Here is a 14,538-nt window from a genome sequence, read left to right on the forward strand (position 1 = left end):
TTGGATCACAGGTAGTACCCTTGCAAATTTTTTATCGATAGATAGTGTACATACAGAAAAGTGCATGTAACCTAAATGTAAAGCTCACTGAGCTTTCAGAACTCTTAAACATGCTGTGGCCAATAACCAGATCAATAAAGAGGACTTGGGATTCCCTAGCAGTCCAGTGGTTAGGATTCCGTGTTTCTACTGAAGGGGGCATGGTTTCAGTCCTGGTCTGGGAACTAGATCCCACAGCCACATAGCACAAATAAGTAAAATACATCTTTACCCACAGCGCCAGAAGCCCCCTCCCCAAATACTCCTTCCAGACATAGCTTCTCCCCCTTCAGGTAACCAATAGCCTGACCCCTACTAGCAGAGATTCCTTTTGCCTGCCTCTGTACTTTATATAAAATAGAAACATATAGCCTGTGCTCTTTTTTCCTGACTTCTCTAGTCAGCATTATGTCTGTGAGAGCCTTCCTTATTACTCTGTGTAGTGGTACATTTTTTCTCCTCATTGCTGCACAGCGGTATGATATACTGCTGCTGCTGCTAAGTCGCTTCAGTCGTGTCCGACTCTGTGTGACCCCATAGATGCAGCCCACCAGGTTCCCCCGTCCCTGGGATTCTCCAGGCAAGAACACTGGAGTGGTTACCATTTCTTCTCCAATGCATGAAAGGGAAAAGTGAAGTGAAGTCGCTCAGTGGTGTCTGACTCTTCGAGACCCCATGGACTGCAGCCTACCAGGCTCCTCCATCCATGGGACTTTCCAGGCAAGAGTACTGAGTGACGTGACATTGCCTTCTACGATAAATACACTAGAATGTGTTTGTCCGCTTTCCTGTTGATGGACCTTTGGGTAGTTTCCAGTTCAGTGCTGTTACAAACACCCAAATTCATGTCCTTTGTCAACACAAGTATGCACTGTTTTGGGATATGTACCCAGGAATTACTGGGTCATAGGGTAAGCAGGTGTTCAGCTTTAGTAGGTATCAACTGTTATCAAACCGTTTCTTTGTGGTTGTACCAGTTTGCACTTCCACTAGCAGTGACGAGACCACTGGTTTCTCTACAGCCTCTCCTAAAATGTACTCAGATCAGTCCCCTACCTACTAAGGATGTGGTATTTCTAGTGGCTCAAAATCCAGATTCTGGAACTAGACTTTCTGGTTCAAATTCCAGCTTTATCCTTTAATAGGTGTGTGACCTTAGACAGCTTACTTAATTTTTCTGTGCCTCAGTTTTTTTCTTCTCTAAAATGAGGTCAATAACTAGATCATCTGCCTCATAGAGTTAAGGATTAAATAACTTAATGCGTGTAGAACACTAAGCATAGTGCCTAAATCTTAGATATTATTTTCATTCAAATGCATTCGAAAAAAATCAGTTGCACCAGTGCAGTAAGAGAGTTGTGTATCTTACTGTAAATGAAATAGAAAGTTTCCCACATAACCTGGGAGGCAGTCAGGTAAGTGCCACATGGGTTCTCTGTATGCAGGAGCAAGATAGCATACATGTCTCAATCTCGGGCTATGCCAGTCACAGATAATCCTTGGGAACATGTATGTGCAAATTAAACTAGAATCAGTGCTCCAAAATATTCATAGGAGAATATGAACCATGTATACAGTCACTATAAATGACAGTCTGGGCTTTATTTATTTGGCTAATGAAGCCACTGACAGCTCTCCTCTTTAAGTTAGCAGGTAAGAGTTTTAGTGAATTCTTTACAAACTCTATAAACTTTTATAGTCTAGCCCTTGGCAAACACCACTTTAGGAATTAATATAGATGTGGATTTCAGTAAATAACTATAGATTCAGTAAATATTCCACGGAGGAAGAGAAATGGTAAAGAATGATGATCGGAGAGTAGGTAGGAAGTTCAAAGACATGCACAGCTGACACTCCAGTCTCCATGAGTGAGTCATTGACTAGAATTGGCTTTTAATGCTAAATATCAGCAAATCGGCAAATGCATTTTTTGTCTCCATCTTCTAGCTTTTGTTGTTGTTGTTGGGTCTCTCCATTGTGTCTCTTTGCAACCCGGTGGACTGTAGCCCACCAGGGTCCTCTGTCCATGGGATTCTCCAGGCAAGAATACTGGAGTGGTTGCCATGCCCTCCTCCAGGGGATCTTCCGCACCAGGGATGGAACCCACATTTCCTGCATTAGCAGGTGGATATTTTACCACTGGAGCCACCAGGGAAGCCCATCTTCTATTAGAGCTTGCACTGTGTTTAGCTGCTCAGTTGTGTCCAACTCTTGTGACCCCATGGACTGTAGCCCACCAGGGTCCTCTGTCCATGGGATTCTCCAGGCAAGAATACTGGAGTGGCTTGCCGCCTCCTCCAAGGGACCTTCCACACCCAGGGATGGAACCCACATCTCCTGCATTAGCAGGTGGATTCTTGCCATCTTAGCCGCCACTGTAGCTTAGTGGGTCACAAATCTGGCTGCCTATTAGAGTCACCTGGGGGCTTCCCTGGTGGTCAATGGTTGGGACTCTATGCCCACTGCAGACGGGGTTGGGGGAGTGACCAGGTTTGGTCCCTGATCTGGGAACTAGTATCCGGCACACTACTCAGTGTGGTCAAAAGAAATAGAATTACCTGGGGAACTTTAAAACAATCCCTATCAAGCTACCAGCAACATTTTTCACAGAACTAGAACAAATAATTTCAAGATTTGTATGGAAATACAAAAAACCTCGAATAGCCAAAGCAATCTTGAGAAAGAAGAATGGAACTGGAGGAATCAACTTGCCTGACTTCAGGCTTTACTACAAAGCCACAGTCATCAAGACAGTATGGTACTGGCACAAAGACAGACATATAGATCAATGGAACAAAATAGAAAGCCCAGAGATAAATCCACACACATATGGACACTTATCTTTGACAAAGGAGGCAAGAATATACAATGGAGTAAAGACAATCTCTTTAACAAGTGGTGCTGGGAAAACTGGTCAACCACTTGTAAAAGAATGAAACTAGATCACTTTCTAACACCGCACACAAAAATAAACTCAAAATGGATTAAAGATCTAAATGTAAGACCAGAAACTATAAAACTCCTAGAGGAGAACATAGGCAAAACACTCTCAGACATAAATCACAGCAGGATCCTCTATGATCCACCTCCCAGAATTCTGGAAATAAAAGCAAAAATAAACAAATGGGATCTAATTAAAATTAAAAGCTTCTGCACAACAAAGGAAAATATAAGCAAGGTGAAAAGACAGCCTTCTGAATGGAGAAAATAATAGCAAATGAAGCAACTGACAAACAACTAATCTCAAAAATATACCAACTTCTGCAGCTCAATTCCAGAAAAATAAACGACCCAATCAAAAAATGGGCCAAAGAACTAAATAGACATTTCTCCAAAGAAGACATACGGATGGCTAACAAACACATGAAAATATGCTCAACATCACTCATTATTAGAGAAATGCAAATCAAAACCACAATGAGGTACCACTTCACACCAGTCAGAATGGCTGTGATCCAAAAATCTGCAAGCAATAAATGCTGGAGAGGGTGTGGAGAAAAGGGAACCCTCCTACACTGTTGGTGGGAATGCAAACTAGTACAGCCACTATGGAGAACAGTGTGGAGATTCCTTAAAAAATTGCAAATAGAACCTTATGACCCAGCAATCCCACTTCTGGGCATACACACGAGGAAACCAGAATTGAAAGAGACACATGTACCCCAATGTTCATCGCAGCACTGTTTATAATAGCTAGGACATGGAAACAACCTAGATGTCCATCAGCAGATGAATGGATAAGAAAGCTGTGGTACATATACACAATGGAGTATTACTCAGCCGTAAAAAGAATTCATTTGAATCAGTTCTGATGAGATGGACGAAACTGGAGCCGATTATACAGAGTGAAGTAAGCCAGAAAGAAAAACACCAATACAGTATACTAACACATATATATGGAATTTAGGAAGATGGCAATGATGACCCTGTATGCAAGACAGGGAAAGAGACATAGGTGTGTATAATGGACTTTGGACTCAGAGGGAGGGAGAGGGTGGGATGATTTGGGAGAATGACATTCTAACATGTATACTATCATGTAAGAATTGAATCGCCAGTCTATGTCTGATGCAGGATACAGCATGCTTGGAGCTGGTGCACGGGGATGACCCAGAGGGATGTTGTGGGGAGGAGGTGGGAGGGGGGGGTTCATGTTTGGGAACGCATGTAAGAATTAAAGATTTTAAAATTTTAAAAATAAAAAATAAATAAAAAATTTAAAAAAAAGGAAAAAAAAATTCACATTCCCCCCACCAAACAACAAACAAAGAAACAAAAAAAACATGCTCAGCTTCTCACCCAGAAATGTTGTTTGTCAGCAGGGCCCAGATTTTTTTTTTTTTTTCTCAAGGTCTCCAAGTGATTCTAATGGGCAGCCAGAGATGAGCAATATTTCCTTCTGAGAGTCACTGAACAATACTGGCGTTGCTTTCTGAATGGTTGTCTCCTGCAGTGGGGTCACAGAGAGGATCCTGAGTAGTTTCTGTGGAGTCTGTCTGGTTTAGTCAAGAAAAGCTCAAAACACTGTCTCAACTGGTTTTTATCTGGTACATTTTCTCTCCTACCTATAACTTCAGAAAATTCCAGTCTCTTTTAAGCCTTCCTGTGGTTTCCAAAGCACATACTTTCGAACTGAAGACTTACCATTTCAAATCTCATGGGCTAGGATTCAATCTAGAGCAGAACTAAACAGAACTTAAGTATCCCAATTAGTAATTGGATTGAAAAAAGACCCAGGAAAGTGCCCTTCATAAAAGAGTGAAATTGTGTTTTATGTGGTTGTTGTTGCTATCACCTGTGGTTTCAACTGCAGGAAAATAGGAAAAAGCCATGGAACAATCATTGTATTGGGTGGCCAAAAAGTTCATTCTGGTTTTTCCATGAAATGTCCCAAGAAACCAAATGAACTTTTTGGCCAATGCAATATTTGAACGTGGGTACACGTGAATTTGAGTTTCTGGCTCAGCCACTTGTTAGCTATGAGTCCTTGCCTTCTCTGAGCAGATGTTTCATGAAAGATGGAAGCATTAGCAGATCTCAGAAGGAAATTTTGTAGAATAAAGGAGTTAATGTTAGTGGTGCTTGGCAAGGAGTGAGTCCCAAGTAAATGGTAGTCACCCTGGTCTGTTATTCTGCTAAGGCTATGATGCTGCTGCATAGCAAACACCCCACCCCTAAATCTTAGTGGTTGACCAAGATACCATTGATGTCTTACTCATGTGTCTGTGGGTCACTTATGGCAGCTCTGCTTAAGGCTGTGAATCAGACTGAGGTCTGTTCATATGTGTCTCATTTTGCAGTCGGCAGCTTCCTGGGGTATGCACTTCTCATGGCAGATGACAGAAATACAAGAAGAACCTGGCAGAATTTTGCAATGCCCTTTAATATCTCAGCGCAGAACTCATTAATGATCACTTGTGCCCATTTTCCCTTAGCCCGAGCAAGTCATATGGTGAATTTCAAGGTCAGTGGGATGGAGAAGTATAATTTACCTAGTGAAACTATGGCACAATACAGAGAATAGAAGGAAAAATTATGAACAAATAATACATTCTTCCACACTTCCCTTCTGCAGGGTGTCAACAGAGGAGAAAAGAAATGGGTAAGAGGGAAGAAATAAATAGTTGGATCCCATAGGAACTCTACCTTGTGCCTCATTTGGAAGGGCTTGTCTGGCCTCCTTTGTAGAACTGGTCCAGCACTCTTTGCAGGCAGAGAAAAGCAGTTCTGTGGGCGTGGCAGCTTTCTGGATCCTCCCCCACTCCAGGTATTTGTGATGAGGGACACACTACTCAGAGACAGTCTAGAATTCACCAGAAGCCTTCTTAATTTCTGCTTGCTGGAACACATCTAATTTTATTTAGGAAGATAAACGGAAGCAAGAGCTGGTGAAATTCAGCAAAACAGACTATACTATACACCAGTTGTCACAATAACCACATCTTTGTCTAAATTCAACCCCTTCTCTTTACCCTTTCAACAACTGTTTAATGTATGGGCGCTGTCTCTTATGATTTGCTCCAAATGACATCATCTCTTCTCCTGTATATAATAAAGTGAATGGCTCAGTCACGTCCAACTCTTTGCGACCCCGTGAACTGTAGCCTACCAGGCTCCTGTGTCCATGGGATTCTCCAGGCAAGAGTACTGGAGTGGGTTGCCATTTCCTTCTCCAGGGGATCATCCCGGCCCAGGGATGGAACCCAGGTCTCCCTCATTGCAGGCAGACGCTTTAACCTCTGAGCCACCAGGGAAGACCCCAGTATATAATGGTGGTAGGCTAAGAGTCCTTCATTGGAATTCTAATATTTCATTTGTATTTTAAATCTAGGTGAATAGGCAGCCCCACCTCTATTTAACCAGAGGGTTCTGGCCAAATATGTAGTGTGGTTGTAGACACTTCCCAGGTACACCCTGTATATTCACTAATTTCAGTTAGAGTTAGTGAATTAATCAAAGGTGTTTAACTGTCATAACTGAGGATCACTCGAATGTATCTTAAGATATCACTGTATGAAAGTCATCTCCCTAAAGATCTTTGTTGAAGATATTTAGCAACAGCTGTGCGAGCAGAGGATGGCAGGCAGAGCTGGGCTCTGTTACAATCTCAGAGAGTTACACAACCACCCTTCTCCAGGTGTGGTCCCTGAACCACCAAATACAGAATCACCAGGGCTGTTTGTTAAAAATGCAGAGTCACAGGCAACCCCCCAGAAGTAATGAATTGGAATTTCTGGTGCAGGACCCAAGAATCTCCACTTCTGTATACATCAAGGCTTTTGTATAACCTCAAATATAGACAATGTTCCCATACATCTTTGATTCCCAGTATCAGTTATGGAAAATGTGAAGTTTTTCTAATGCAAATTAATCATTCTCACTGTTAAAAAAGGATCTCTTTCATTATTACTATTACTGAAGGTTTTTTAAAAGACTAAATTTGTTGAAACTTTCAGCCAGGGTACTACTAGAATAAGATTTCTTTTGCCCCCTTCGCTTTTTTCTTTTTTAAACATAATTTGAACATTTGAAACTATTTTTCATGAAGTCTATTTCAGTAATAACCATTTTCCTCCCATTTTCTCAAATACCAATGGCCTACAAAGTTGTATAAACATTTTTAGATGAAAGATGAAAGTTAAGAGACACATTATTGGGAAGGACAGGAGATTTATTTGTGTGTTACATGTAACACATTTTCCCCCTAATGAATAGATGATAAACTGCGTTTTTATGGTGTTTTAAAAGGACTGTCTTCGGTGAAAGTAGTGTAACCACCTAAATAAGGATTATCTTTCATCTTCCACTGAGTAAGTATATTTTAATGTTTTTAATCTATGCGCATGGGATAATAAAAAGCATCAACTGCTTCAATAAGTGAATTAAACAAAAAGACAGTTTTGAGAGCTGAGAGAAGTATAAAAAACATCAACCAAGAACAAGTCTAATGGACTCCTCCCTCCCTTTTCTACCTTCTTTCACCTCCTATTATTACATGTAAGTTGAAAGGGGTTCATCTTAATGGCTTCCTGCTTCCAACTATGTGGAAAGTGAATTGGAATCATTTGGAGTATTCTGAAATCTTACTGTAATCATGAACACAAAGATGCAAAAAGATGTTGAAACATCTGTTTTCCAGATTAAGAATATCACCCAGATAGTTGGGGAAAAAAGTTTTCCATTATCTCGCCTTTAATCCAATTAGCAAATACGTGTCATTCTAAAAGATTCTGGTAACCATTGCTCAGAGGGAGAACAATCCAGAAAAGAAACACAAAAAGGATATTTTCAGCACCATGAAATTTAAGGACTAAGAGAACTATGGTAAGAAAGATAATGATAAAGCTCATGCATGTAAGACTTTTATGTGGTTGGGCTCAGAGTTTTTTCACTTTATTTTATGACAAGTAAATAAATTGTTGAGTGACAAGAAGAAAATAATGTTACCTTCAAAGTGATTTCAACAGAAAAATTATCCCTGTGAAAATAGCAAGATCTTTCCTGACCAACAGGATTGGAATGTCAAGGGTTCAAATGCATTCACCGAGCATTTATTTCTATTTTGAATTTCCCTAAATGTTTGCCTCAACATATCCTCCCAACATTTTTGAGAGAGGTCAAGGGTTTAAGGGCCTGGGGTTTAAGCTAACAATTCTGGTTCACAAACATATCTCATGTCAAAGTGTGAGTGTGCTATAGAAAGTGAAGTCGCTCAGTCGTGTCCGACTCTTTGCGACCCCATGGACTGTAGCCCACCAGGCTCCTCCGTCCATGGGATTCTCCAGGCAAGAGTACTGGAGTGGGTTGCCATTCCCTTCTCCAGGGGATCTTTCCCACCCAGGGATTGAACCCGTGTCTCCTGCGTTACAGGCAGACGCTTTAACCTCTGAGCCACCAGGGAAGCCCAATATTTCTTTGAACCCTTTTTGGGTGGGAGGGGGGAGGCAAGAATACTGGAGAGGCTGCCATTCCCTTCTTCAGGAGATCTTCCCACCCAGGGATTGAACCCGGGTCTCCCGCATTGTAGGCAGACCCTTTACCGTCTGAGCCACCAGGGAAGTCTTGAGTGTGCTATAGCTGAACATAACATGGCCACATCTGTTCAGCTGCCTGGTGATTTTACTTGCAATATCCAGTGCTCCTGCAGTAAAAGGTCTCATTGTAACCTGATTCTACTTTCTATAATTGAGAATCAGGTTTGTTTTGGTTCACAGCTGCTGATACTACTGCTGCTAACTCACTTCAGTCTGTCCGACTCTGTGTGACCCCATAGATGGCAGCTCACCAGGCTCCCCTGTCCCTGGGATTCTTCAGGCAAGAACACTGGGTGGGTTGCCATTTCCTTCTCCATGCATGAAGTGAAAAGTGAAAGGGAAGTCACTCAGTGTGTCCGACTCTTAGAGACCCATGGACTGCAGCCTACCAGGCTCCTCCATCCATGGGATTTGCCAGGCAAGAGTACTGGAGTTGGGTGCCATGCCTTCTCTGTTGGTTCACAGCTATTCATAACTAAACTTTGAGTTTCTCCACCAGAGTCTTGATGCCTGTTTCTAAAACAAATACTGTGCCTTAAAATTGGCCTACACAGATATTTTGCTTAATTGAAGAGTGAAAGTTTTTACCCCAATTTATTCATTTCTGTAAGGACCACTGCTTGAAGGACTCTGGACTTGTGTGTGCAGTTGTGACTGAAATAAATAGGGCACAATTCCTAGCATATATGGTATACTCTTGATCAATATTTGCTGAATGAATGAAAAAAAACAGTGGCTTAGACTGAATTATGGTGGTAAATTTGCACATGCACACACACACACACACACACTCACTCACTCACACACTCACTTCTTTTACCATTATGGGGATGAACCGGAATTCTTTAAGATGAAAAGGTTAGTTCTGGAGAAGGGAATGGCAACCCACTCCAATATTCTTGCCTGGAAAATGGACCGAGGAGCCTGGAGGGCTATAGTCCATGGGTTGCAAAGAGGTGGACACAACTGAGTGACTGAGCACCTCACTAAACTGGGGGGGGTGCAGAAAGAAGATATAAAGCTTAGTTCTAAATAGGGATGCCTCTATTGATGTTTGATTATTACGAACCCCACCCCCACCCCCCCATAGGGTTCTCAGAATCTGAACTGGAGCTCCTTTCCCTGTCCTTGCAGTGAGCTGCAGACACTTGATCTCTCCAGTGGAGATTGCCAAACCTTTGCGGGCAGAAACCTGGTCTTATATCATCTTTGAAGTTCTCACTGCACCTAATTTAGGGCATACCCATAGAGAAGGTTCTATTATTATCCCCATTTTCAGATGAGGAAACTGAGGTTAAGCAGCTGAGTCATCTTAAGTTAAAGTCAGATAGTTAGTGAAGACAGTGCTAGTGTTTGATCCCTGGCAGTGTGAGGCCTGAGGCTCCTCTGCCTAGGGTAATGTATCAGAAAGGTAGCTGCTACCCTTTTCCCCCTAAAAAAAGTAAGGTAAGGAGTCAACTATGAAATTACAACTCAGAGAATTAGAGTAATAAAAAACTAAATGTTCTAGACCTGCCAAACATTGGAGTAACTTAGATAGAAATTATGAAACTGTATTATTTCTGTCCTGGGTATTTACTCAACAAGATCCTGGCAAATAAATCCAATTCAAGAGAGAGATTCAGGGGAATCATTTGCTTTTCCCTCTCTATAGACACTACATCGTTCAAGTGCCAAGGAAGACCTAAAAGGGAACCTGTTGTGTGAAATGGTAGTATGTATCAAACAGTGTGGCCAGTCCTCTGGAATTGCCTGAAACTCTCCAGTGAGAAGCAAAGGGAATTTTTCTCTAGTATGGTGATCCTCTCACAGCTGATGCCCCATCCCCTGTCTCTCTTCCTTTTGGCCAGTTTGCTTCTGGAAGCTAGGCAGAACATCCTTAAAGAAATGGGCATCCTCTGCCTCTCTACTTTAAGTTAGTAGTAGTTTGGGAAGCTTTGTGGAGTCTGTAGGACATGGGCCAATTAGGAGAGAAACAGAGGGATGGGGGAGTGGTGAGGGAAGAGACAGACACACAGAGACAGTGAGACATGGAGAGAGGTGAAATGACACTGAAAGTCCTTGAGAGTGTACTGACCTTAGAAAGCCTTTTAGAAACCAGTCACTAATTCAATATGATGAATTACCTTAAAGTAGCTTGTAGAGTGTTTCCTGAGAAGAATTGGAGGTCGCTTCAAACGAAAGAAACCACAGCTAATGTGCTGATGTTTTAAAGAGAAAAGGCAATTGCTAAAAATGACCATCCAATTTCCATTACTTACTACAGTCATTAGAAACAAGGAATATGTTTATTGATCTGAAGTGGTTCAAACAGTATTTTCTTTGTTCAAACCAATTTCGCTGGAGGAAAAGTCAAGAGTTTGCCTTGTGTGGGGGTGTGTGGGGGCATTGTGGAGAGAAAGAGATTCTTTACATAAAAAACTGTTGTTTTTCTATCCTAGGGCCACTCACCTAAGAAGAATAACTGGGTTTCTATTAAAGCGAAGCAATTTCTGCCCCTGATCAAGCAATTGTGGCCCCTAATCACTATTGGTTTAGCTCTAGGCCCTTGAGACTCAAAGTAGGTTTGGAATTAGCAATATCAGTATAATCTGGGCATACATTAGACAGGTAGACTCTCTGGCCCCACCCCAGTCCTAACTGAATCATAATCTAGTTTTTAACAAGATGTTTCCTGATTCATATGCACATTAATGTTTGAGAAGTACTAGTCTAGACCAACATGAATGGTTATTTCAACAGTTGATAGAAAAAAGAGATGGTTGAATAAAGGAGGAAATACTATCTGATAAAAGCACTTTTGTCCAAAGATTTGTTGGTGTTGATAAACTTGCTCCTATCCACTTAACCCAGGTTGGAAGTAAAAACTTCATAGGCCCATTCTGAAATGACGTTTACCAGCTCCAGCGTCCTCATGGTTGACTGAGCTCCCACAAATGGTTGCTGACTTTGTTTGTGTCCCAGGTGAGCAGAAATGAGTGACCAAGCAGAAAAAAGCAGTTCCGTGCGAGAGAGACCTGCACGTCCAAGTTCTCCTGAGAAACCAAGTGAGATGGAACTGAAGCAGATGAAACGGGTGGAGCGGCAGTTAAAACGGTTGTCATTTCAAAATCCCGGGCCTCAGGTAGCCAACTTCAACCCTAAATTAAGGCAGCTGATAAAGGAAGGGCAAATGGCAAGGAAGAATGAGTTTGTTCCTGTAAAACGCGAAGTCAACAAGTATGACCAAAAGGGCAGGCTCACCTTCAATCAGGCTGACCTGTGTGACTGCCTTGATGAAGACTGCCAGGGTTGCTTCTACCCGTGCCCCAAGTGTAACTCCACCAAGTGCGGGCCCACTTGCCGCTGCAACCGCCGCTGGGTCTACCACACCATAGTCGACGAGAGTGGGGAGGTCATCAGCAAGATGCCATTCGACCTCTCCGACTAGGAGCAGCCCTCCAGGCTGATCCATTTCTCTCTTTTGCAGTTACACCAGCCTCTGTCTCCTGGGTGAATTTTAGGACTGGGGGAAAAAGTTTTAAAAATATAGTTTAGACTAGTTAGTGTTCTCTGAAGCCATAGAACCCTGTTAATGCACTGTCTTTCTCTAACCTTCCTGCTGTGATGACTCAGATTCCTCCCCTGTAACCAGCAACTCCATTCCTACCCTGCTCTTGGGTTAAAAATCCCTTTCCTCTTTGCTGGTACCTTAGGAGATGGAATTTTAGAATTCTGTAGATGAGAGCTTGTCTTGACATAGAACATATGTTTATAATAGCTAGTTACCGTTAGGATTTTACACATCATCAAGTCTAAATCAGAATTGCTATTTGGATTGACTTGCACTGCATACTCATAGTGTCATGCTTTTAGTGTTACTGTTTTAACAATATTAAAATGAAATTTGTTTTTTTTTTTTTTTAAAAAAAAACCTTTAATAGGGCCCATGGGCACATGGCCCAACATATGAGTACAAAAGCAGAGATTCAATTTAAATGATATTAAAAAGGCCCACTGAAGGAAGACTTCAAAGGACAAATTTTAATCTAATTGTTACCTAGAAATGATTTAAAAGCAGTTTTTTAGTGGCTAAGGTTACCAGCCACACAGAACTGGCCAAAGTGGTACAAAATTCCTAAGGCCTAAGTTACACTTGGTCTTAGAGGTATAGGATTTAAGGAAATTCAGCTAGAGTTTCTGCTGACCTCAGTGAAGATACCATCTCAGAAGACTGATGTGAAACACCTGGGCCAGGTTTGGCAGCTATTGTGCAAAACTGTTTCTAGGGAAAACCTCTATGAAAATGTTCACACCCACAGCGTCATCGGGAAAGTTTCTCTTCAGTCATCTTTGATACCAAGTTTTATTCAAATGATCTATCTGTAAGGAGAAAATTGCTTTTTCCACTTTTCCACGTTTATGTCTCATGAACATTTAATTGCTCCTTCTGAAGCTTTGGATTCGGCACAAAGAGACTTTCCACTGAACACAGTTGTGTAGGCACTGGCTTAGGCTGCAGAAATAATGGGCTAAAAATAGACAGAAGGCCCCTTTCTCTATCCCACCAAATGGCTATGTATGTTTACCCACTAGAAAATATTCACCTGAGACCACTTTTGCCTCTGACTAACTCACCCAAAATCTCTGTGTGGCAAATTCATTAATAAAAAGCATTTAATTTTCCTCACTTTCATTTTTTTGTGTGTGAGAATGTGTGTGTGTTTTAGACCCAAGAGAGAAAGAAAAACTTCTTTCCCCCTTCCCTGAAGCAAATCCATGTTTTGTTCTTGGGCAAACACCAATCACTTTCCATCAGAAATTCCTGATAGTGATATTAGGTTGGTGCAAAAGTTTTGCCTCATCCGCCATATTCACCTGACCTCTTGCCCACCACTTCTTCAAGCATCCTGACAACGTTTTGTGAGGGAAAGGCTTCCACAACCAGCAGGAGGCAGAAAATGCTTTCCAAGAATTTAATCAAATCCTGAAGCACAGATTTTAAAAAATTATTCATTTATTTTTAAAATTTATTTTTTAATTGAAGGATAATTGCTTTACAGAATTTGTTGTTTTCTGTCAAACCTCAACATGAATCAGGCATAAGTATACATATGTCCCCTCCCTCTTGAACCTCCCTCTCATCTCCCTCCCCATCCCACCCCTCTAGGTTGGTACAGAGACCCTGTTTGAGATCCCTGATGTATACAGCAAATTCCCTTTGGCTATCTATTTTACATATGGTAATGTAAGTTTCCATGTTACTCTTGCCATACATCTCACCCTCTCCTGCCTTCTCCCTGTGTTCATGAGTCTGTTCTCTATGCCTGTTCCTCCATTGCTGCCCTGCAAATAAATTTTTTGGTACCATCTTTCTAGGTTCTGTATATATGCGTTAGTATACGATATTTAGCTTTCTCTTTCTGACATACTTCACTCTGTATAATAGGCTCTAGGTTCATCCACCTCATTGGAACTGACTCAGATGTGTTCCTTTCTATGGCTAGGTGATATTCCATTGTGTATATGTACCACAACTTCTTTATCCATTCATCTGTCGATGGACATCTCGGTTGCTTCCATGTCCTAGCTGTTGTCAACAGTGCTGCAGTGATCATTGGGGTACATGTGTCTTTTTCAGTTTTGGTTTCCTCAGGGTATATGCCTAGCAATGGGATTGCTGGGTGATATGGTGGTTTTATTCCTAGTTTTTTAAGGAATCTCCATACCGTCTTCCATAGTGACTGTATCAATTTACATTCCCACCAACAGTGCAAATGTTTATCCACACCCTCTCCTGTTTGTAGACTTTTTGATGAGGGCCATTCTGACTGGTGTGAGGTGATACTTCATTGTAGTTTGGATTTGCATTTCTTTAATAATGAGCAATATTGAGCATCTTTTCATGTCTTTCTTAGCCATCTATATGTCTTCCTTGGAGAAATGTCTGTTTAGATCTTTTTCCCACTTTTTAATTGGGTTGTTT

At 41.5% G+C, this 14,538-nt stretch overlaps 1 pseudogene; it reads left to right on the forward strand.

The window, feature by feature from the left end:
* The first annotated feature begins 11,547 nt into the window (after nucleotides 1-11,547).
* LOC108635271 lies at nucleotides 11,548-12,012 on the forward strand (annotated as a pseudogene).
* The last annotated feature ends 2,526 nt before the right edge of the window (nucleotides 12,013-14,538 follow it).

The sequence above is a fragment of the Capra hircus genome, unplaced genomic scaffold, assembly GCF_001704415.2.
Source record: "Capra hircus breed San Clemente unplaced genomic scaffold, ASM170441v1, whole genome shotgun sequence".
Lineage (NCBI taxonomy): Eukaryota > Metazoa > Chordata > Mammalia > Artiodactyla > Bovidae > Capra > Capra hircus.